The 24,654-nt window shown below is 42.1% G+C and overlaps 1 protein-coding gene across 2 annotated transcripts in view; it reads left to right on the top strand.

Moving 5' to 3' along the window:
• Positions 1 to 265: 265 nt before the first annotated feature.
• Positions 266 to 24,654, top strand: part of LOC126260874 (lazarillo protein) — a 64,971-nt gene continuing 40,582 nt past the window's right edge. Inside the window, exon 1 of one of the 2 annotated variants that reach the window (XM_049958322.1) lies at positions 266 to 373. The gene's annotated coding sequence lies outside the window, so the exon portion shown is untranslated. Of the gene's footprint in view, positions 428 to 24,654 lie in introns of both variants that reach the window. The other variant, XM_049958313.1, reaches the window with a different exon arrangement.

The following is a 24,654-nucleotide window of genomic DNA, read 5'->3' as shown; positions in this document are numbered from 1 at the left end:
TCAAGATCGTTATACAGTAGTGGGAGATCGGCCATAGATCATGTGATTTTTCAACCATTTGAAACTTCGTCGAGTAGTTGAAAGTTTCAGTTTTCTGTTATCGGCATATCCGACGAGGAAAGTAAAAAGCACGTGACGCACAGTCATCCGGACTACGCACTTACTGTCAAGACTTGGCGCCTGGTCGATGACAGGCGCCAGTCGACCAGACTTCCGACCCGAGCCGGCTCGATCCGACGCGACCCGACCTGCGCCGACGGTCGCACCTCGGCCTGCGCGCCCCTCAGTCGCGCTCCGGAAGCCACAGGTGCAGCACGTGTTGTGCAACTGGTGCCACCTCAGCGGAACCGACGCCCGCCACGCCCGCCCGCAGGTACGCTGCTAAAGGCGCACAGACCACCGACCGACTTCAGACCGCTCTGCCACAGTAAGTTTCGGAGGACACGGCTACTTTAGCAAGTGACTAATGCAAGCTTACGTACTCTCTGTAATAGCTTATGGTTAAAATTTTGTCTGTGCCGTTCCAGTCATTACACAGTACGTGGAAGAAACTATTTTTTATTATAAAATATGATAGCCTTTATTTTCCTTCCATTCAGGAATTGAAGGTGTTAAGACTGTGTGCCTACATACTTTGTTATTAACGTAATTTGGACACATTTATAGTATGCAAACCACTGTGAAGTGCATGATTGAGGGTATTTCACACTGTTCAACTCATTAGGGCTTTTCCCAGTTGCATTCACGTACAGAGCGCGGGAAGAAAGACAGTTTAAATATTTCTGTGTCTGTATTACATTGTTTTAGCGATCCCTAAGGGAGCGATGTTTATAGGAATGCAATATATTCCTACATTCCTCATTTAAAGTAGGTTCTAGAAATTCTTTAAGTAGGGCGTCACGGCATAGCTTACGTCTATCTTCAAACGTCTGCCAGTTGAGCTCTCTCAGCATCTTCGTAACACTTTCCCGTGCGTGAAACAAACGCGTGATCATTCGTACTGCCCTTATCTGTATCCTTTCAGTATACCCGGTTAGTACTATTTGGTACGGGTCTCACACACTTGAGCAATATACTGGGACAGCTCGCACGAATGTTTCGTATGCATTCTCCTTCTTAGACTGATTGTATTTCCCTATTAATGTACAAATGAACCGCAGCCTGACACCTGCTTTGACTACAACTGAGCATATGAGAGCTTCCATTTCGTATCCCTACAAATTGTTAGCCTCAGTATTTGTATGAGTTGACAGATATCAAAATGGTTCAAATGGCTCTGAGCACTATGGGACTTAACTTCTAAGATCATCAGTCCCCTAGAACTTAGAACTATTTAAACCTAACTAACCTAAGGACATCACATACATCCATGCCCGGGGCAGGATTCGAACCTGCGATTGTAGCGGTCGCGCGGTTCCAGACTGTAGCGCCTAGAACCGCTCGGCCACACCAGCCGGCCTGACAGATATCAGTTGTGACTCTTTGATATTCTAGTCAAAGGATACCACTTTTTTTCCGTTTCGTAAAGCGTTCAGTTTTACGTTTCTGAACATTTAGAACGAGTTGCGAATCTTTGCTCCACTTTGAATATTTATCAAGTCTCATTGATTATTTGTGCTACTTCTTCAAAAATGGTTCAAATGGCCCTGAGCACTATGCGACTTAACTTCTCAGGTCATCAGTCGCCTAGAACTTAGAACTAATTAAACCTAACTAACCTAAGGACATCACACACATCCATGCCCGAGGCAGGATTCGAACCTGCGACCGTAGCGGTCGCTCGGCTCCAGACTGCAGTGCCGAGAACCGCACGGTCACTCCAGCCGGATACTTATTCCAGACAGCGCATCATCATAGATAACTGCATCATTTGCGAAAGTGAGAGGTTACTGGTCTTTAATACACAACACGGACAATAAGGGTTCCAGCACACTTCCCTGCAGGACACATTTCTGCACCTGTCGATGTGTCTCCATCCAAGATAACTTGCTGCCCCCTACTTACCAAAAAGTCCTCAATTTTGCCTCAAATTTCGCTTGATACTCCATACAATTGTACTTTTGTTCATAAAATTGGATCTGATGTTGACTCATATTCTTTTCGGAAACCGAGGAATACTGAATCTGACTGCCTGGTCCATGACTTTGTGTGTCATCTGAGAAAAATGCGAGATAGGTTTCACATGATCTGTGCTTTCGGAATCCATGCAGGTTGGCGTGGAGGAAGTCCTTCCGTACGAGATACCTCATTAAGTTTGAGCTCAGGATACGTTCTAATATTCTACTACGGGTGGATTTCAAAGATACTGAACGGTAGTTTTGTGCGCCACTTGTGCTACCGTTCTTTTACGTAGATGGGCGTGACCGGTGCTTTCTTCCAGCTATTGGGCATGGTTCTTATATTCGAGAGATGTATTTAATAGTTGAAAGAGGGGCTAACAAACCAGCAATTTGAGTACAGAATCTCATAGGCATTCCATCACGCTCTAGAGCTTTGTTTAGTTTTCGAGAACTGCCGTAATAGCATGTAAAGGACGCTGCACGACTTCTTTGAAAAATATCAAGTAACAGGATCTCTTTACCGGGGGAATATTTCGAACAAAACTCCATTTTGAAACTTCCTATCAGATTAAAACTGTGTACCAGACCGAGACTTGAACTCAGGACCTTTGCCTTTGGCGGGTAAGTGCTCTCCCACCTGAGGTCTGCAAGCACGACTCACGTCCCGTCCCTACAGCTTTACTCCCACCAGTACCTCGTCTCTTACCTTCTAAACTTCAGAAGCTCTCCTGCTAAACATGCAGAACTGGCAGACGAGGTACTGGTGGGAGTAAAGCTGTGAGGACGGGGCGTGGGTCGTGCTTGCAGACTTCAGGTGGTAGAGCACTTTCCCGCGAAAGGCAAAGGTCCCGAGTTCGAGTCTCGGTCCGGCACACAGTTTTAATCTGCCAGGAAGTTTCATATCACTTATATTAATAATTTAATAACCCAGTGGATAAAGTTGGAATCTCCGTGTGGCTATTCGCGAACGAATTTTGTATAAGAAGGTTGCAACGCATGCAGAGTAAGGAAATGCAGGAAGCGGTCCAGAGGATTGACTGACGATAGGTGGCAGTTGACTCTGAACGAAACTAAATGCGACTTTTTGCACATAAATAGGCGAAGGGATCCACTACTGTACGATTACACTGTTGGCTACAAATCAGTGGAAACAATAACTACCGCAAAACCTAACCTAAAGTGGAATAACCAATTAAAACAAATTGTACGAATAGCAGATGCCAGCCTGCGATTCATTGGGAGAATCTCAAAGAAGTGTAATTCATCCACGAAATAAGTGACTTAATCTGGGTGCCCTTACCAAGGTGGACTAATGGAGGAGTGGACAGATCGAACGAAGAGCGGTGCGTTTCGTCACGGCATCGTTCAGTCGGTGCGAGTTCGTTACGGAGATACTCAACCCACCCCAGCGGCAGTCACTACGAGCGAGACATTGTGCAACGTGGAGTTGACTGTTGAAATTTCTTCAAGAGCGTACGTCCCAACAAGAGTCGAGCACCATGTTACTTCTTCCTATACACGGCTCGCAAAATAATCACGAAGAGCAAATCGGGAATTTAATGTCGTACGAAACTTTCGGCATTCGTCCCACGCGTCATTCGCGAATGGAACAGGAACTGTTGAACCAACAGCGGTACCAGAAGTACACTCCACGACACACCATAAGCTAGCTTTCGGGGTAAATGTAAAAGTGTAAGAAACAAATCGGAACGGTTAATTCGCAGTAACATTAGCTACATACAATGTCATGTTGAAACATTCAAATAGTCAGAAAGGGAGGAATAGCCCAGTCATGTCTGCGATTTTTAACATCATTTCGGTGGTTCCTGTGGGCCTACATACACTGCAGACTCGTTCCTGGTGAAAATTTTAACGTATCTGCTACTGACTACTACTGATTTGTACAGCAACTTCCGCTCTACCGCGTAGCTTACAGTAGGGTTGGCAGATCTCCCGTATTTTACGGGCTCTCCCGCATTTTACCCACGTTTTTGTCCTGTTTCCCGTTTTTTCGACGTGTCTCCCATATTTTACTTTTTTTCCCTTATTTTACCCATCTAACGTATTTCACGTTTTCCCTCGTGCTTCATACAGTTTTATTTATTTGTGCTAAATTTTCCGTACGTATGATATATTGCGTAGCTATGATTCTAAGAAAGTTGTTGTAATAAAATAATTTTAAGTACCATGTACAGAGACGAATTCTTGTTAATTTTCAGTAAGTTCTGTAAAAGGTGTTTCAAATGTTCAGATGTGTGTGAAATCTTATGGAATTAACTGCTAAGGTCATCAGTCCCTAAATTTACACACTACTTAACCTAAATTATCCTAAAGACAAACACACACACCCATGCCCGAAGGAGGACTCGAACCTCCACCAGGACCAGCCGCACAGTCCATGACTGCAGCGCCTGAGACCGCTCGGCTAATACCGCGCGGCAAGAGGTGTTTCAATGTGTAATAGTTTCAGGGAACAGTCATTATTCGTGTACATTTTATGTACAGTTGCAGATAACTGCCTCCTAAAGGTAGAAAATGCCGATACTGCCACAGTCGGCCTATTCCAATACGTCCCGTATTTTTAGCTTGAAAACCTGGCATCCTTAGTTTGTACTGTAATGAAAGTTCTTTGTTCCTTCAGAAACAAAAATAATATGTAACTTTGTCGCACTTTTTTCACCGAGTGAACCATAAGAAAGCATTTAGATTGTAGCATTTAAAAGAATGAAAACGTTCTGGAAACAGAAAAGGAATCAATTCCAAAAATATCTTATACAGTTTCCGGTTCAGTTTCCAAATGTCAGCGGAATGACGAAAAAGTTTTAATAGCTTGTGATCATATGGATAGTATTCTGTAGTGTACTTCATGCCAGAGACATAGAAAGAGAAGGAAAACCAGTCATATCTTTAGCCTCATTACAAAACCCGCTTTAAACTATGAAGCTCATGTCACAAGCACCTGAAAAGCATCAGTTGCAATTTTCTCGATCTCTTAATCTGTCCTGCCGCTTTTGTGGCTTAGTATATCCACGTCCCGCTTTTGTAGCTTCATGCATCCGCAATGAGACGTTCAGTTTTGACAATAAATAGGATAAGAGTTTCTAAGAAGTGGAAGTGCAAAAATATTTTCCTCGGTGAAGCGTCGTTGCGAAGTCCACACGCCAAGAATCATCCACTACGTCGTGAGTTACGTTTTAGAGTATCCGTGCTAACGCGCAAACCATGTTCAGCTACTCAGCCTTGAGCAATTCCATGTCAGTATCTAGCAAGGTAGAAGACACGTATTCAGATACAAGAAATGTGAGTCCCCTAACATGTGGTCATACGCCACGACTGTTTGTTTCTAATGCCTGGTCCTCATGTTTGAGGAGTGGTACATTACAACATAGTATGCAAAACATCTGCAGGAAAAGCAGGCTCTTCTCTGTGAACCACTTAAGCGCTATTGTCTGTTTACAAAGACAGCACTGGCGGAAACTGGTACTGTAGGACGGGAACAGAAAGAACGTAGTTCTTAATTGCCTTAATTGTCGCATGAAACTTTTAATATACACTGATGTCCAAAATCAAAGCAGCAGACGATTATTTCCCCGTCCTTTGCCTGTTTCACAATATAATCATACAAGCTGTTCACAGATGTCCGTACGATCTTGTTCTGCACGGAAGATGGCATTCCCGTCAAGGGGCAACCATGCCAGCGATGACGTCAGGGTACCTATCAAATCTACATCTACATCCACACTCCGCAAGTCACCTGACGGTGTGTGGCGGATGGTTCCTTGAGTACCTCTATTGGTTCTCTCTTCCATTCCAGTCTCGTATTGTTCGTTGAAAGAAAGATTGTCGGTATGCCTTTGTGTGGGGGTCTAATCTCTCTGATTTTATCCTCATGGTCTCTTCGCGAGATATGCGTAGGATGGAGGAATATACTGCATGACTCCTCGGTGAAGGTATGTTCTCGAAACTTCATCAAAAGCCCGTACCGAGCTACGGAGCGTCTCTCTTGTAGAGTCTTCCATTGGAGTTTATCTATCATCTCCGTAACGCTTTCACGATTACTAAATGACCCTGTAACGAAGCGCGCTGCTCTCTGTTGGATTTCCTCTATCTCTTCTATCAACCCTATCTGGCACGGATCCCACACCGGTGAGCAGTATTCAAGCAGTGGGCGAACAAGTGTACTGTCACCTACTTCCTTTGTTTTCGGATTGCGTTTCCTTAGGATTCTTCCAATGAATCTCAGTCTGGCATCTGCTTTACCGACGATTAATTTTATATGGTCATTCCATTTTAAGTCACTCCTAATGCCTCCTCTCAGATAATTTATGGAATTAACTCAAAAAATGGTTCTGAGCACTGTGGGACTTAACATCTGTGGTCATCAGTCCCCTAGAACTTAGGACTACTTAAACCTAACTAACCTAAGGACATCACACACATCCATGCCCGAGGCAGGATTCGAACCTGCGACCGTAGCAGTCGCGCGGTTCCGGACTGCGCGCCTAGAACCGCTAGACCACCGCGGCCGGCTATGGAATTAACTGGCTGGCTAGTTTGGGGAAGGAGACCAGACAGCGAGGTCATCGGTCTCATCGGATTAGGGAAGGACGGGGAAGGAAGTCGGCCGTGCCCTTTGAAAGGAACCATCCCGGCATTTGCCTGGAGCGATTTAGGGAAATCACGGAAAACCTAAATCAGGATGGCCGGACGCGGGATTGAACCGTCGTCCTCCCGAATGCGAGTCCAGTGTCTAACCACTGCGCCACCTCGCTCGGTATGGAATTAATTACTTCCAGTTGCTGACCTGCTATATTGTAGCTAAATGATAAAGGATCTTTCTTTCTGTGTATTCGCAGCACATTACACTTGTCTACATTGAGATTCTATTGCCATTCCCTGCACCATGCGTCAATTCGTTGCAGATCCTCCTGCATTTCAGTACAATTTTCCATTGCTACAACCTCTCGATATACTACAGCATCATCCGCAAAATGTTTCAGTGAATTTCCGATGTTATCCACAAGGTCATTTATATATATTGTGGGATAGAGTTGTCGGGTAGTCTCACATCCAGAATCGCTGTGTGCAGTACGGCACAGAAGAGACACCTACCAGGGTGGGGCCATAGGAAAAATGGAAGCTGGACAGTCGCAAACTGATGTGGCTACATGGTTTAATTTGAATCGTTCTGTTGTTTCTCGGATGTGGCGACAGTTTATAGAGAACAAAAGCATAACCCGAAGACCAGGGTAGGGCTGACCACTTGTGACATCAGAGAGATAGGATTGTTGTTTGGCTGTTAAGGCATAGCGGTACCGACTTCGTACTGCTCGGCAACTGGCATCTGACCTTGCAACATCCACTGGACGTGTTGTATAGAGGCAAGCGGTGTACAGAATGCTTCGGGAGAGTGACCTTTATTGTCAGAGACCTCCTGTATGTGTACCTTAAACGTGTCTTCACAGAATGAATCGTCTAGAGTGGAGTCGTCAACAAGCCACGTGGACGGTCGCCACAATGGGCCAATTTTCTTTTCACAAATGAGCCCCGATTTGCTCTGGAGAGTGATTTTCTACGGATTTGGATCTGGAGGGAACTTAGAACACGATTTCGGGTCCAAACGTTGTGGAAAGAGACCGATATCAAGGAAGATTCCTAATGATGTGAACAGGGATTATTCTGACTACCCGAACACCACTTCATGAAATTGTACTGGTGAATCGGCAGAGTTTAACTGCTGTCAGGTATCTTGTTGAGACCTTGGGGCCTCGCGCGATTACTACGAGTAGCTGTGGACCCAGATCTCGTACTGATGGACGATGACGCTTGACCTCATAGAGCACGGGTGCTTGATGTTTTCTTGGAAACAGAAGATATCACACTCATGGTGTGACCTGATCGCTCTCCAGATTTTAATCCCATACACCATGCCTGGGATGCACTAGGGAGACGGGTTGCATCACGTCAGCATCCACCCACCACTCTACAAAACTTGCGAACGGCTCTGCAAGAAGAATGGGCGTGATTGCCTCAACATGAGATTGATGACATCATTCGCAGCATGGACCGCCTATGCTACCAGAGATTGTCACACCCCATGCTGAGCACTTTAACCAGTTGTCGAAATGCGTGCGCAAATCCGTTGGAAAAAACGAACAACATTTTGGTCTACCGTTATGCATGTTTCAGGTGTTTATGTTCTTTATTTTTTACATTGTATCTACTTTACTGTTACCTATTTATACTGTTTTGTGGTAAAATAAACACAACCTTGCAAAATTTCCGTTTGTTGCTTTAATTGTGGACATCAGTGTATGTGGCTAAAAGTAGTGCGACCTGCATGGTTCCATCCAGTCACTGGACTGTCACATCCGACAAATGTCGAATCAACTTTAGGTGCAAAAAGAATACAAACCTCGTTGTGCGAAAGGTAATTTCAGACCAGAATCAATGGAAGAGTCGCCACTTGCCAAATTGGACTGACCAAGGTGAGTGTGTCTAAGTAGACTGTACTGCAATATACGCACACAATTCTTCGCAAAACGTCAAGTGAAAGGAATCGAAAAAGTATGTTCCATTTTCCACGCAAACCAAAATTTTGAGCCATGGCTACTTTTCCGTCCCTCACAAGCACATCAGTACATAAAGCAGCTTTAATCATACGTAAAGTGATCACAATATGCAGATTTTATGGGAGAGCTAAATCTCAACGAAGCACATGGCACGCAAAATGCACGAAGTGAAAGGGTTGTAACTCTGCAAACATGGTAGTTCGTCCGGATTTGACCAGCAGGACTACAATAGTGACATCAGTTTGCTGTCACAGGCGTACTTGGCAAACGTAAATAGAATCTGGCATGTTGTCCCTTGTATGTATCTGCAGCGTATTGCCAACACGAACCGGGAAGTCTTCAATGTGGTTCTGTGTTCTGTTTCCAGAGATCGTTTGCATAAAGAACAAACCATTGGTCAAACAGAACAAATACGGATAAGAAATTTTTATCTGCGGATTCTATACTTTCTAGAAGCGATACTTCATAAAGTTTCATGGTGACTTTTTGACGCTTACAAAAATGCACGCGCGAGGGTGTGTGTGTGTTTAATGGTAAAGTAAGAGAAACTGAGCGGTCCCTTGTGTCTCTACTCTAATAGCATACCGTTGGTTAATGTGCTCAGAATGGGGATATAGCCACCTCTGGCAGCAGTACAGGCCTGACAACGACAGACCACGCTGTGAATGATGTCATCAATCTCCTGTTGAGGCAATAACGCCCATACTTCTTCCAGAGCTGCTCGATAGTCTTGTAGAGTGGTTGGTTCAAATGGCTCTGAGCACTATGGGACTTGACTTCTGAAGTCATCAGTCCCCTAGAACTTAGAACTACTTAAGGGGCTCCGGAACGCCCTATACTTGCAATGTTAAAATAACGCTTATATATTACATCTTTCCTCACAAAGTATTTGAGGTAGGAAGTTGAACTTTTTACAGATTATTTATTGGAATATGGGCTACAACTTAACACAGGGATTTTACAAAATTTTGGTTCAGTTATTAAAGATGATTTTTTTCAATTGTAATGAAAATTCACAACATTTTTTGCAATTTTTTATTTATATATTCAAAAATATACAGTTTTTTGGAAAAAGGCTGTGTTAAATTATGCAGAAGGTACTGTGTAACATTTACTGAAAGTTTGAAACAAATATGTTTGGAAGATCCTTAGAAAACATGTAATTAGTATGAGAAAATAAAAGTTTTGGGAATCGAGCGACAAAGATTGGATTAACTTTTTAGTGCATTCCAGGTCCATAGGATGGATTATCTTCATCCTCTGCAAACTCCTCCTCCAGCTTCCTCTTGTTCCTCCTCCTGTTTACTCTCGCTTGTATTTTTAGACTCTTTACAGCCCTGTCTGCAGCCCGAAGGCGTTCCTTGTCTAAAGCAAGCATCGCTCGTACCATGTTAGAACCTATCTTCATTCCCACATTTCTAAATACCTTACAATGTTGCCATCATTGAAAGTCGCAACAGCATCATACACACCAAAGTGAAGTGTTTCTATTCCAACAAATACAGTCTTGGGGATTCTCGACCATATAACACTATTTACACTTTCATTGGGGTTTTGAGTTTTTCCGTGAATACACTTTTTCAACAGTTCAGGTGCTGCTAAGTCTCTGAAAATAGGTTTTATCACCTCCATTATTGCATGAGGCAGACTATGCTTATGAGTGTACACTTCACCAGTTAGCAATCCTTTGTTATATTTACACCAACTGTCTTCTTCTTTGGGACACAAGCTATGTTGGGGATTTTCATCGGTTGAAGAAGTATGAAAAAAAAGAGCCCAAACAGCCTTCTTCATTTCGTCGACACTTTGTGTATTTTGCCTAATAGCCATTCCATAATAGTTCTGTATTTTGTCAATTACACTGTCAGTTAACCTTCCCTTCCCATCCAACCCTTTACCATCACTGAGCTTTTGTTTTTTGTACGAAGCTTTCAGTCGCCGAAGTCTTGTTCCCATTCGCTTCTGTACGTGTCCAATACACTCAAATTTCTGCACTACAACATCATCACCATAGGGCTTCAGTCCTTGAACATGTTTGAAACTTTTAGAATCACCGTCACCAAGGTAATTAACATATCGCACTTCATCACACGCCTCAGAACGCTGGAATATACTGGCAACGCCAGCCACTTCCATTCCTCCACTACTGCCACTATAGTTAGCTTTGCAATTATTTTCATGTGTACCTTTATATTTTTGTGGACATCTACAATACTTTGATATTACTGCTACATCTAAAACTTTCCCTGTATACATACTGGTGGCAGATACTACACCATGAAGAGATGTGTGTCCCCATTTATGCCAGGTACCATCGAACGCTGCAGTCAAATCTCTGTTACCATTATTTTCCATTACTGCCTCTTCCACAGCGTTCTTCATAGATTCTATACAGACATCTTCTACTTTAGACCCTATTAATTTATTATAGGTCGTAAACTTGGTTGGGGGATTTAGAAGATTCATGATGCCACAGAAAATTGCACCTGCAGTAGCACCCTTACCAACTGAACGCAAGGAATAAACAAATCTAATGTTGTGTTCGTAGATTTTGCTACCATTTTCTTCAGTTGCAGTTACTGCAACACTGTTCCAAAAGGTGGTCATGTATGAACACTTATCACATTTCAGTTGTATTTCACTAGCAAGTCCTACGTGCGTTATTATGGAGAGTTCCAGACCAACTTCACTACAATGAATACATCTTACACAGTTTGAAAAATTCCTTTGAGAACCGACATATCAAATATTTCATTCACATCCGATTCGCCCATAAAACATTCATAGTTTTCACTCATTGAACCAAGCTTCTTCTGTGAAGTATTTTCTTTCCCACTTTGACTGCTATGGGCAGGTGTACTTGAGAGGTTAGGTTCACTCACTTGGTTATCGTCTTTATTGTTTACAGTAATAACACATACCTTTGGCTTTCCAACATTTCTCCTTTTCTTAAAAGCCTTCAGAGGATTTCTAATAACTTTACTTTTACTCATTATTATACTTCAACAAAACAGAGACTCAAGAAACAGAATTAATTACGAATATTTTCGAGATAACGACAGAGTAAATAAACATGAAACAATCGACAATCACACCAGCGATATATATTGAACCATCACAGGTTAGCCACAACACATACTTTATCTCACATCACTAAAATGTACCTGATGAACACGGACGTTAATAATAACACCATTTGACAGCAGTTTAACAGCGCCACAGTGGGTCACGCCCATGTAGAACACATTTCAAAAAAAAATTTAAAAATAGTTGTAGTCTTCGGAATTGAATAAATTATATATCTATTAAAAGGTAATAGTCTGCAGATTCAGAAAACGCATAAAAGTAAAAATTGAACTTTTCATGATTTTGAGCCTTTCCGGAGCCCCTTAAACCTAACTAACCAAAGGACAACACACACATCCATGCCCGAGGTAGGATTCGAACCTGCGACCGTAGCGGTCGCGCGGTTCCACACTGCAGCGCCTAGAACCGTTCGGCCACTTCGGTCGGCAGAGTGGTTGTTGGATGCTGACGTTATGCAACCCGCTTTCCTACTGCATCCCAGACATGCTCTATGGCATTAAAATCGGGAGAGCGATCGGGTCACGTCATGAGTGCAATATCTTATGTTTCCAAGAAAACATCGAGCACCCGTGTTCTATGTGGTCGAGCATTGTCGTCCATGAATACGAGACCTGGCTCCACAGCATACATTGTCACGCCGAAAAGATTGTTTGATACGTTGCCTGATAACCATTTCTATCTACTAATGTAAAGCAACTGCGAAAGAAGTTGCCAGTGTACCGGTGATAATACAGCGGTCAGTAAAGGGGAAGGTACGTCCGTATGACTGTTCAGTGTCCCGTAGCATCTAGCGGCCGAAGATCGTTGTGACAGTAGTGAAGTTCCTTTTTGTCTGCGAAGGCTGTAGCTTGTAAAACTCTTACTCAACTCTAAGTCATGATAGATTCTCTACGAAAACAAGAACATATAGAACAACTGCTTGATTAATGAAAGCTATGAATATTCACTACTGGTGTGTGGAGCTCATTAAAATTTAGTCAGGTCTGAGTTATTGCTGTAAACATTTAGAGAACCTGCTCAGTAGATTCTAAGAACCACGTGCGTAAAACGCAGAGGTCATAGTATGTAAAGAGTAGCACAACCCATTCAGATGGCAGAAAGATTTAAAGTTAAATGTCGAGCGACATTAAGGTCCTTTTGAAAGGAGATAGTTCAGGCTTTTCCTTAAGTGTTTAGGGTTGGTCGGACCACTTCCCGAAGACGGGTCCTAGAGTAGTATTAGTGCCTCATTATGCTAGGTCTTTCTTAAGATGCTGCAATGGCGAATCGAAGGGATTAATACTGGTGGAAGGTGCCACCTGAGTACACCACGGATTTCTTGCAGAACGTGAATGTACTAACAGATCTGCTTTAGTTCCACATAAAAGCTGGTATACATTACATAATATGGGCACCACCCTTTCGTACGAGTTTATTTCTTATGAGCTGTTTGCTGAACACACATTATCAAAGAACTACGAAAACTCAAAGTGAGTCGGTCTGGAACTTTGTAACAATTCTACAAATGCAACGTTGGAGAGAGCTAATGCCACGCTATCAGACAAGTAATTAGGTACGAGGGAGTAGCTTAAAACAGCACCGTTACTCACAGGCTTGAGTCAGAACTAGTGAGTCAGATACACACGCTTAACAACGGCAGAAGGGGGAGCTACAGGGGTTACACGTCACAAAAAGGATTAGTCATCACATTAACACACACATTTACATAGCATTCGCCAAATTTTCGAGGAATATTCTTTGAGGTCATCATAATGCTTCGATTGAGCCCTTCCCCCGAGTCCTATTTGTAAAATTGTATTCTGTCTGCCCAATAACATCTTATAACGCACCTGTGTTTAAATAATATTCTTAGACGAGTAAATAGGGGTGAGAACTATCTGCTGTGGTAGCTGTTGAAGTGTCTCAGAATACTAATGCTTGTAATCTGCATCTATATCTCATGGGATTTGTGGTTAGTAACATGGACTCGGTCAAAAGGAACTCCAGCGTTTGCTCAGTGAACGAGACAGGAAATCGAGTAGCGTTTTGCTAACAATTCCGTAAACCCAATATGGGCAGGCATTCTGCTCTATCGACACCAGTGGTTAACGTTACGTTTAGAATTTAGTGAAAGCCTCCTTGAGACTCACTCTTTGTATTCCGTGAAAGAGTCAACCATGTGTTACATCCAACTACAAAATACGGTTTTCACTTGAGGTTTTCTTAACCGTTTCAAGTAAACACCTTGTTTAATGAAACCAGGAGCGTTCGTTTTCCATTCTTGTGGCTGTGATACATGTTTATTTTCTAATAAGTTACATTCAAATCTTTTACTCTGCCTGATAGAAAAGTGAAACGCCCAGAGAGGGAGGAGAAGACGAAATGGAGCACCACGGCTTGATAGGGTTGCAGTGATTACAAAATCGAGTCACATTCACAAACAACTTGGCAGTACGAGTCCACTCATACGAAGCCCACGAGAAAGACAGGCCGCGGCGCGTACATCACGAAGGTAGTCCTGAACTCGATCGCTCGCTCAGCTCAGCAGACAAAATGCGTTTCTAAATCTGTTAACTCGCAGCTGGGCGTGTACGTACTAATGAGAATTGCATCCTCCACTGGAATCTGCTATTAGGAAGTCTTACTGATTAACAGTACTACAGCAAAATTTAATTTAAGACCAATACTCGATTAAATGGTATAACGGCGTGTTTATAGCATTTAGTCTCTTCTGCTTAACAGTAATCATTACAGGCTGGAAGTGGTGCCTTATGCAACTGATAAACATTTTAGCATGATTTTATTTTATTGTACGCCAGTACAGCCGTAACAAATTATACGTAGGCCCATGGACTTCCCGTCATCATACGACTAATAACAGTAAGATTCCATAATAGCGGATTCCAGTAGAAGATTCAGTTTGCGTTTGCACGGACACGCCTGATTACGAGTTAACAGGTTTGTCTGCTGATCTGAGCGAGCGAGCGAGCGCAGGACTACCTTTGTGACGTAGGCGCCGCGGCCGGACTTTCTCGTAGACCTCGACTCATAAGTATGACGTTGCACTCCCTCTGCTGCATCCATGCATAAAGCCGTTGCATCCTCTCCTGAGGCGAGCCGGCCCACAACCGTTGTAACTGGCCCTTGATGTTCTGGATACAATCCTTGGAACGGAGTTGACGTCCGACTCAGACCCACACATGATCTACTGGAGACAGGTCTGGAGTTCTTGCTGGCCATGAGAGTACTTCACCATCACGCAGTCATGTTATAGAGACACGTCCCATGTGCGGACGAAAATTATCGTGTCGAAAACTGGTACCAGAATACTATAGCACGAGAGGTGACGCTTGAGGACTCACCTCTGTGCTGTGACAGTTCCCTCGGGCGCTACCAGCTGAGGCCTGAAGTCACACCTCGTGGCACACCACACCATGACGCCTGGAGTAACATCGGTGTCCCTCTCCAGGATATCGGTAGAATGGGACCGCTCTCCAGGAGAACTGCGCTCTACGACAACAACGGTTTGGTAGTTTTGGTACACTTTATAAATGACGTAGTAAATGGTAGTATTAACGGTAGAATTGGTGGTATTGGTAGGGAAAGAAACATAAATGAATTTAATTAGAATTATATTAATACCTTCAGCTGCTGACGGGCGTTGATATATATCAGTGGGGACAGGTGAAAATCTGTGCCCCAACCGGGACTCGAACCCGGGATCTCCTGCTTACATGGCAGACGCTCTATCCATTTTTTTTGTCTCATTTGTTTGGTCTATATATTGTTCGTTGAATTTGTTCGTGGCGGACGTCCGATGATACTCGTTCAGTTTGTTCGTTGATCCGTTTACTCAGTTTTTTTTATTACAGATGGTAACTAAACCCTCTGACCGAACACGTTGAGCTACCGTGCCGGCATCCATCTAAGCTACCGCCGGCACGGACGATAGTGCGACTGTAGGAACTATCTCGTGCACGCCTCCCGCGAGACCCACATTCTCACGTTGTATGTCCACACACTACATTCGTAGTGTCCCACCCCAACACACTCATTACTCGTGGAAGACATTCTTACCAAGTCCGTAAAGGTTCGGGGAACATGTGTGCATCCGCACAGAAGAAGGTCATGGCCGGTATTACCAGAACTATATATGTATATGGATATGGTGTCTGTTCTTTCGGAAATGTCCGAAAGAACAGACACCATTGATCACCTGCAGCCGTCTAGAACGAAATTAGACTTATATTAAGCAGGAGATCCCGGGTTCGAGTCCCGATCGGGGCACACATTTTCACCTGTCCCCGTTGGTATACATCAACGTCCGTCAACAGCCGAAGGCATTAATATAATTCTAATTTCGTTCTAGACGGCTAGACCTGTTCGGACAGGTTCGAAAGAACAGACATAATGTCCATATAAGAAAATAAATGAATGTGTAAGAGAGAAACTGGAATCGCCTACTTCTTTTTGCTTTTTGTTCGTTTTATTTTTTTGCGCAAAGCTGGAACCGTACATCATTCAGTGTTAGTTCAGTGTGTTTTATATCCTTACAGAATATACTGAATTTTATAAGTAATAAACATTAGTCGATCGCTCGACTTCTGCGCTTTTATGCAGCCAAAGCAATGACTACAGATACAAGTACTGTTAGGTGCACAACTATAACACGTAAAGCGGGGCTTATCACTGAGGATAATGCTACTCCAGTCAATGTGATTCCAGGCCGAAGATGTGTCTAGAGACCCTCCGGACAATAATGGGATACCAACGCGGTCGTCGCTCACTATATGGCCCGACAGCCAGGTGTGATGGTGTGGTGCGATGCCTTTTCGTAGCAGGACCACTTTGGCTGTCATCCGCGACACTCTTACAGCACAGCGGTACGTCGAAGATATACTGCGCCCCGTTTTATTGCCCTCCGTGGCAAGTCATCCTGGGCTTACATTTCAGCGAGATAATACTCGTCAGCAGACGGCGAGAGTTTCTACTGCTTGTCTTCGTGTTTGTCAAACCCTGCCTTGGCCAGCAAGATCGTCTGATCTCTCTCCAGTCGAGAACGTTTGAAACATTACGTGTAGGGCCCTCCAACCATCCCGCAATTTTGACGATCTAACAAGCCAACTGGACAGAATTTGGCACGGTATCCCTCAGGACATTCAACAACACTGTTAATCAATGCTAGCTCGTATAACTGCTTCCATAAGGGCCAGAGGTGGACCAAACTTGCTCAGTTTGTGAAGTTCTTTCTCTTTAACTAATCATCCTGTTATTATGAAATTCTTATTATATGCTTGTCCGTACATGAACATCATATCTGCACATCGTCCCATTCGGATAATTCCTTCGAGATACGTCGGTTATTTTTCTTTGAGTGTATAGTAATACCTTGAGGTACGTCTTCCGCTAACTTCGTTTTTTACGACGATTCTCGTTTAATAACGACGTACTGATTGCTCCTAACTCGGAAGTCTTATACTGTTGCCCTTTTATAATACGGACATAGATACGATTTCAAACGTTAGCTAGACATTTTAATGTAACTCTACATGACTTTTCAGCGCGTACACACGTTTATCACGCTAAATCTATGGATCTGTTTGTGGTATTGGGATGGTAATGCTCCGTCATCGATCACACTTATTTGCCAAACTGAAGCACTTTTAAAAACACAATTCCACGTTTTCTTATTGAAAATGCGTGGAATACCAGACAAGGAAGTATTGCAATACACCTCTGAGGTCGGTTTCCGCTTCGTATGTGAATGCGGTCGCTGAAGTTACGTAAAGTGGCCAGCCGTTTTACCGGATTTTCCTGCTGCCGTGCGCTGCTGACGGCCCCATGTTTCCTTTGTATCGGCTCGGCGCAATGTTACTTCTGTTAGCAGCTGCTTACCTAACCTAGTCGCGGCCTGACCTGAATTGTTTTCCCAAAGTCTCAAGTATCGAGTGCCCGTCAGCCTGCTTGTTTCTCCACAGTCCTGTCTGTAAGGCATTTGGCTCTCTGCTCTGCAGCACAAACGAATTTTGGTAGTCATCTCTGGGAGCCTATGACTGAGAAAGCCGGCATGTGACTGTGCTGCCGGCCAGTGTGGCCGAGCGGTTCTAGGCGCTACAGTCTGGAACCGCGCGACCGCTACGGTCGCAGGTTCGAATCCTGCCTCGGGCATGGATGTGTGTGATGTCCTTAGGTTAGTTGGGTTTAAGTAGTTCTAAGTTCTAGGGGACTGATGACCTCAGATGTTAAGTCCCATAGTACTCAGAGCCATTTGAACCTTTTTTTGTGACTGTGCTAGCCAATTTGGCTTTGAAATCAATTAGGTAGCTTGCGTGTTGCATCATCTTGTGCCACAGCTGCTTCTCATTTGATCTCACGCGGTTGTCATTCGTCTTTCGGACCTCATAGTCGCACAAAACTCTGAGAAATTCTACTGGCCTCGATCACAGAAATTGAGTTGTTGGCTAGCGTCCCTAACCAGCTTTCTGTATGTATGTCACTGCAAATGTGGTTTTTCGATACGGTACGTTCAAATACAACACAGTATTTCAGTACACTGAAATAATTAATAATTCATGACAACGCACAAAGAACAAACGAGCGGATGCTGTAAATTATAGCCCAATATTGGCAGTAAACATTTTTCATAAGTGAGTGTTAACAGCCGGGAAGTAATTCATGAAATGTATATTAGAGCATCAGCTGTTTTATTGAAACCCTTCAGCATCAACCGGTTTCGGTGTTAGATCATCATCAAGCGATGCAAGGCTAAAAACAGTCAAAGTAAATACAGCTCTTTGACAGTGGATACATAACTGTGTTATATGTGATGAATTTCAGTATAGTAAGTTCTGCACAGGACATTTACGGTGCACTCAATAGTAATATCAGATCATATCAGTTAACAGGGCAGTATACACACTAATGAGAAGGCTAGAAAAGTAAGTACTATCATGGTACAAACACTGAACTGTGTTTGGGGACCTCTCCCCTAGTGTTCTAAATGTTTCAGTACAAAAATCATATTGAAGGCCTAAAATATGGATCTGAAGGCGTTTTGGTGATGCAGTTTTCCACGGCAATTAAGTTTCGCCGCTCCAGGCATGAAACTTTCACAAGTAGCAGTCCGTCACAATCAAGAAAAAATTCATAATTAAAAAGAAAGTTCAGACATGCATTGATTTGAAAACAAGCTTCACGTAGTCATTCATCAGCTCAATGTATGCAAAAGCAAAACTTTCAACTGCTGAACACAAGTATTCATCTCTATATACAAAAGGTAATGTCCCGACCGACTAACTCACTCACTGCGTCATCATCTGACAGCCCAAACCACTAAGGATAGAAACTTGACATTTGCCGAGGGTGTTGATCTTATACTATAGGCGCCATTTAAGAAAGGATTTTTCAATACTCCATCCCAAAGGGGGTGAAACAGAGGATGAAAGATTTTTTGGCATATTTGTTGCTATAAAGGCAATTTTAAGCTCAACCTACGAAGATTGTTATCTGGTTTCTCTGTCAGAAATAAAGAAATAACTTTTTCGGCAATTTTGGAAACTTAACTCCTGTAGGGTGAAAGTTTGTTTTGAAAATAAATGATTATTCAAGATCTCCTTAGGTATTTTTAAAGTTACATCTTGAAACACGTATGTTGTGCGGCAGCGATGCTGAGACATTGTAGAATCTCTGACCAGAGCAGTTGCGCTCGACTCGCAGTAGCGAGCAGTCAGTCAGTCTGCAGTAGTCAGTCCTCAGTAGTGCTAGGAGTATGTGAGTAGTGGTAGCCCAGAGCAGTCGGCGGGCGTCGGCACAGCAATGGTCGAGATTCAGGATGAGGTATAATTTTATTTAAATAAATAATCATGCAGCTTTGCGCTCATCAGATAATGTAACGAACACTCATTGTAATTTAACTTTCAAAAATCGCCCCCAATAATAATTTTGATTTAAAACCAATTTTAGAGACAATCATTCAAATTTCCTTCCATTTCCTTTTAACAAAGATTTTTAAAAGGTACTTCCAATGCTTTTCATGCAAGCGCCAGAGAACAATAAGAGCAGAATTTTGACATGCAGTTTCACTAAGGTAAGAAATTTATTCTCGTTTCGCACAGGGCAAACACCGACTTTTCGGTTGAATTGAGTTTAGGTTATCATTACAGTTTCATTATCATGGGATTAGCGTTCATTATTTAATGGGAACTTGTACTTGAGTCAGATAGCGAGCTTTCATTTAATTGTCTTTGCCATTAATATTTTTGTGGGAGCTTACATTTAGCTCTGGCTCCATTTTCATTAAGTATTAGCTTTCAAATTTTTGTGGGGAGGTTACACTTGGCGACCCTGCCAGGATCGTATTTCGTAGAGAATCTTTTGAAAAACAGTCAGATATCTGCTCTTATTTCTTAGATATAATTAGGATTTGGCGCAACGCTTTTACTAATCTTGTGACTTTCTTTCTACAGGTCAACGGCAATTCGTTGCTCTGTTGTATTTGTGTGTTGCTTTTGTATTTGTGCTTATTTCTTTTTTGAATAATTGTGACTACTGTAAAAATGCCGCGAAAGACTGTGAATAGTGTATCGCGAAGTATTGTGAATGAAGTTACCGACTCAAACAATTTTACCGATAGGACTGGTGACACGCAGTGTAATGATGACAATGCTGTGTTCACTAACAGTCAGTGCGTTCCAATCGCGAATGACGACTTTTACCTTAATGATGAACAAACGAACTCGGTTATGTCTTCTGTTGATTTGACGACAATCAATGACGCGGGACGCTCTATTGTAATGAGCGCTGCCCAGCCTAACACAACCGGTTTACTAAATTCACGTGACGAACAGACAAATTTGTCTAATGAAAATGATCAGTGTACGGAAAGTACGCCGGACTTATTTAATTCCGAAATAATGTCTAACAGTGTACATCTGACTGACAAACCTTCTTGTAAATCGCAAAATAACCAAATGGTTACAGAAAGCGAAACGATTCCAGATCCACCATTAATCAGCACAGAGAATAGAAATGTTAATTTTGGCTCAGATCAAATTATGGCACTATTGCTGCAACGAATTAACCAAATTATTGAAAAACAAGACAACAATGATGTAAATCTCAAACAACAACTTAGTGAACAGAATAGACAGTTAAGTGAACAAATTAGTGCCGTTGCCGCGCAGTGCCATGACACTAAGGAACAGTTACGCGAGGAAATCGAGGCTTGTTCACGAAAAAGTAGCGAAGAAATTAAGTCTGTTGCTCAGGAATTAAGGGAATTGCAAACAGCTGCAACAGAAACACTTAGAGCGGAAATCAGTACAGTCGCTAAACAATGCTCTGAAAAAGCTACACAATTACGCGACGAGTTTAAAGCAATGACGGTAGAACTTTCGCGCACAATGGATGAAAAGATTGACGCAAAATTCGAACAACAGAACACACAAATTAACGAACGTCTTAGTCTTCACATAGAAAACGGTAATACGCGTTTTCGTAAATTTATTGATGATCAAAATAAAGTAAAACGCCAGGTAATGGAAACAATCACTGCACAGAGACAAGAAGACAAACGTAAAATGTTTGCGAAGGCAAAAACGTATGTAGACAATAATATTGCCACAGTTTCGGACAAAATTAATACCATCGAACAGTCAAACACAGAATTACGTGACGAAATTTCTGATCTGAAATCGAAAACAGACACATACATAACAGATTTTCAAACAGTGACCGATAGACTCGAACAATTAGAACTAACACAGGATTCCGATGTCGTGAAAGCTGATGTTAAAAAACTGAACGAAACTACACGTAAATTGCAAAACCAGATTAATGCCAATGACACTAAAACCGATGATCAGGTAAAAATACTGACTGAAAAATGTGATGAATTGGCCAGTCGTATTGATGTCATCGAAAGCACTAATGACAATAAATCAGACGATACTTCACCGGTTTCATTCAACCAAACACCTGAATTTCAAAATTTACAGCAGACAATTAATGAGATCGATTCGTCTAATAACACCTTGCGTAGAAAACTGTCAAGTTTACAGCAAGAAGTAACAGAGATGAAAAATACTTCAGTTAATAACACAGCACAGCAGACACCACTTTTCGAACATTTGCCAGACTCGCGCAACGCGTGTAATTTGGGTAATCTACAGAGAGTACGGGACTTAGATTCCGAACAATCACAGTTCAACAGATTCTCTTACAACCATGAACCTGTTTCATCACACAGAGACGACAATTTCGATTACAAACATTTTCTGTCAGTGAGAAAGTTTAAAGTGTTTAAAAACGACAGAACACAGATTCACCCGCTAGATTGGATACAACAGTTTAGCTTTGCTTTTCCACCGACTTGGCCCGTTACGCATAAACTTGAATTTATTTGCAGTTTTTTGGAAGGCGAACCGGCAACTCGTATGAGGCCGATCGCGAGACAATGTTACTCGGTAGAGGAATTTCAGAATGCTTTTCTGTCAGCGTATTGGTCGAAGACGACACAGCGCGGAATTAAAGATCAACTAATTAGTTTGCCAAATTATGAGAACTCCAATTTTCCGAGTGTGACGCAATTTTTTGAGCACATGGTGCAACAGAACCAGTACCTAAGTGAACCGTACAGTGAATCTGCACTCATTCAATTATGTATCTCTAAATTACCAAGGTCATTAAGAGTTTCACTTCTAACCGGTCAACAAAAAGAAAACATTTCAGCATTCAGAGATCTGTTACAACTCTTAGAAGTACAACAATCTGATTATTCTTTTGTAAATAAAAACTTTTCGTATAATAACCAAGGTCAACAAACTTACAGCAATTATGATCAGACACGTAATTTCAATAGGAAAAATAACAGACGTTTTAGGAATGAAAACCACCAGAACTTTAATAACAGACAAAATTCTAATTATCAATATCATCAAAATTTTGAGCAACAAGAATCACATTTTGGTAACAATAGACGTTTTCCACCACAACAGCATGAAAGTCAACCGGTTAGCATACGTAACCAACAATGCAGTCTACAAGGTCAACCAAACTTTAATGTTTCGCCGCGTGCACGTATAGTCCCAGCTACAATAAATAGTAACACAGCAGCAAAGAAATAACTACGTATAGAAACACACTATTTCGACTCGTATCGTAATGCGGCGTATAGAAAGTGACTATTATGACAGACGTAAAATTAACGAGCACAATTTTTCAGCGTACATTTCATTACAGTCGATCTTTTCAGCAGCAAGAATGTCAGCAACGAGATATAATCATGAATGAAACAGACAATAGGTGTCATCTATAGCGTAACATGTCAGTAAGAAATAACAGAGCAGTTTAAATAGTCAAAATACCACAACATCGTCCCGTAAATAACAGCACGTATGACAGAATTTGACGAGACACAGTACAGGTAGCCTATTCCAGTAACGTAAGCAATACTTATTGACACGCAGAATTTTGTTCACGAGAATGTTATTTGAAATATGCTTTGCTGAATACACCACTTTTATCGCACACAGATCTTACTAGAAATTTTTCCATTGCCACCGACAGTTCCAACACAGCTTTAGGCGTACACATTTTTCAGGAAATTGAAGAACATGGCTCAATAGTAATTAAAAACATCGCATTTGCAAGCCGCATTTTGTCACCTGCTGAACGAAATTATTCCGTTACTGAACTAGAAACATTATGTGTTGTATGGGCTTTTACGAGATTTCGGCACTTTCTTTATGGCAGACATACCACCGTTTACACAGATCACAGAGCTATACAATTCTTACTTTCGGCTAAATTCACTCACGACAGGTTAAGTAGATGGAAACTTTATTTACAGGAATTTAATTTTACGATTGTTCACATTCCCGGCACACAAAATGTTATAGCAGACGCACTTTCTCGTTCTCTCAGCAACAATCAGCAAGACGTAGCAACCAACTTCTGCAAAGCAAATTTCAGCGTCATGTACATTCAACAAGTTGCATTTGAAAATTTTATCTCATCGTCATTACAGGACATAGCACGAGAGCAAAGTAAAGACAATGTGTGGAAAGAAATTAAACACTTTTGGCAAGATAAGAATAATGTTACGATTAGAAACCACTACACTGTACGCAATGACATTCTGTTTCGCCGCTCTCATCCAGACAGTAACAATTGGTTATTATGCATTCCTGACGAACTGGTTAACAAATTAATCTGGTACACTCATTTAAGCTACGCACATTACGGAGCAAGAAAATGTTTTCTGATACTGAGACAGAACTGTTATTTTGCCAGCATGGAAAAACGTATACGACGAGTTTTAGCGTCATGTAAAATTTGCCAGAAAGCTAAGTCTGACACCACTTCACACATTCCTCCATTATATCCCATTGTACCTGTTAAATTAAGACATATGGCCGCAGTAGACATTTTTGGTCCAATTCCGAGAACTAATAGAGGTTTTTGCTACATCTTTGTCGCTGTTGAACTCACTTCAAAATTTGTTACCTTCACTCCGTTACGCAAAGCTACTGCTAAAACTGTTTCGAAAGCATTTGTAAAGCATTTCTTATTTCATATAGGGCATGTGATGAAAGTAATTTCTGACAATGGATCACAATTTCGTTCTGCTATATGGACACGCATGTTACGAGCTAGAAACATTTCTCCGATTTATATATCCAAGTACCACGCCTCTTCGAACCCTTGTGAACGACTAATGAAAGAAATTGGTAAACTGTGTAGAATATACTGCCACAAAAGACATGTTAATTGGGACACACACGTACACTCATTTCAAGATGTAATTAATTCCATTCCAAATGAATCCACTATGCTACCTCCGTCTGTTATACTGAAAAACGTTGAACCACCAAACAAAATCAAAGAGTTAGTAAATTTTCCTACATCTCGTCGATTACGACACCACGAAATAATTGACATTGCGCTGAACAACATCA

Source organism: Schistocerca nitens, chromosome 1 (assembly GCF_023898315.1).
Source record: "Schistocerca nitens isolate TAMUIC-IGC-003100 chromosome 1, iqSchNite1.1, whole genome shotgun sequence".
NCBI lineage: Eukaryota > Metazoa > Arthropoda > Insecta > Orthoptera > Acrididae > Schistocerca > Schistocerca nitens.
This window is presented reverse-complemented; position numbering and strand designations above follow the sequence as displayed.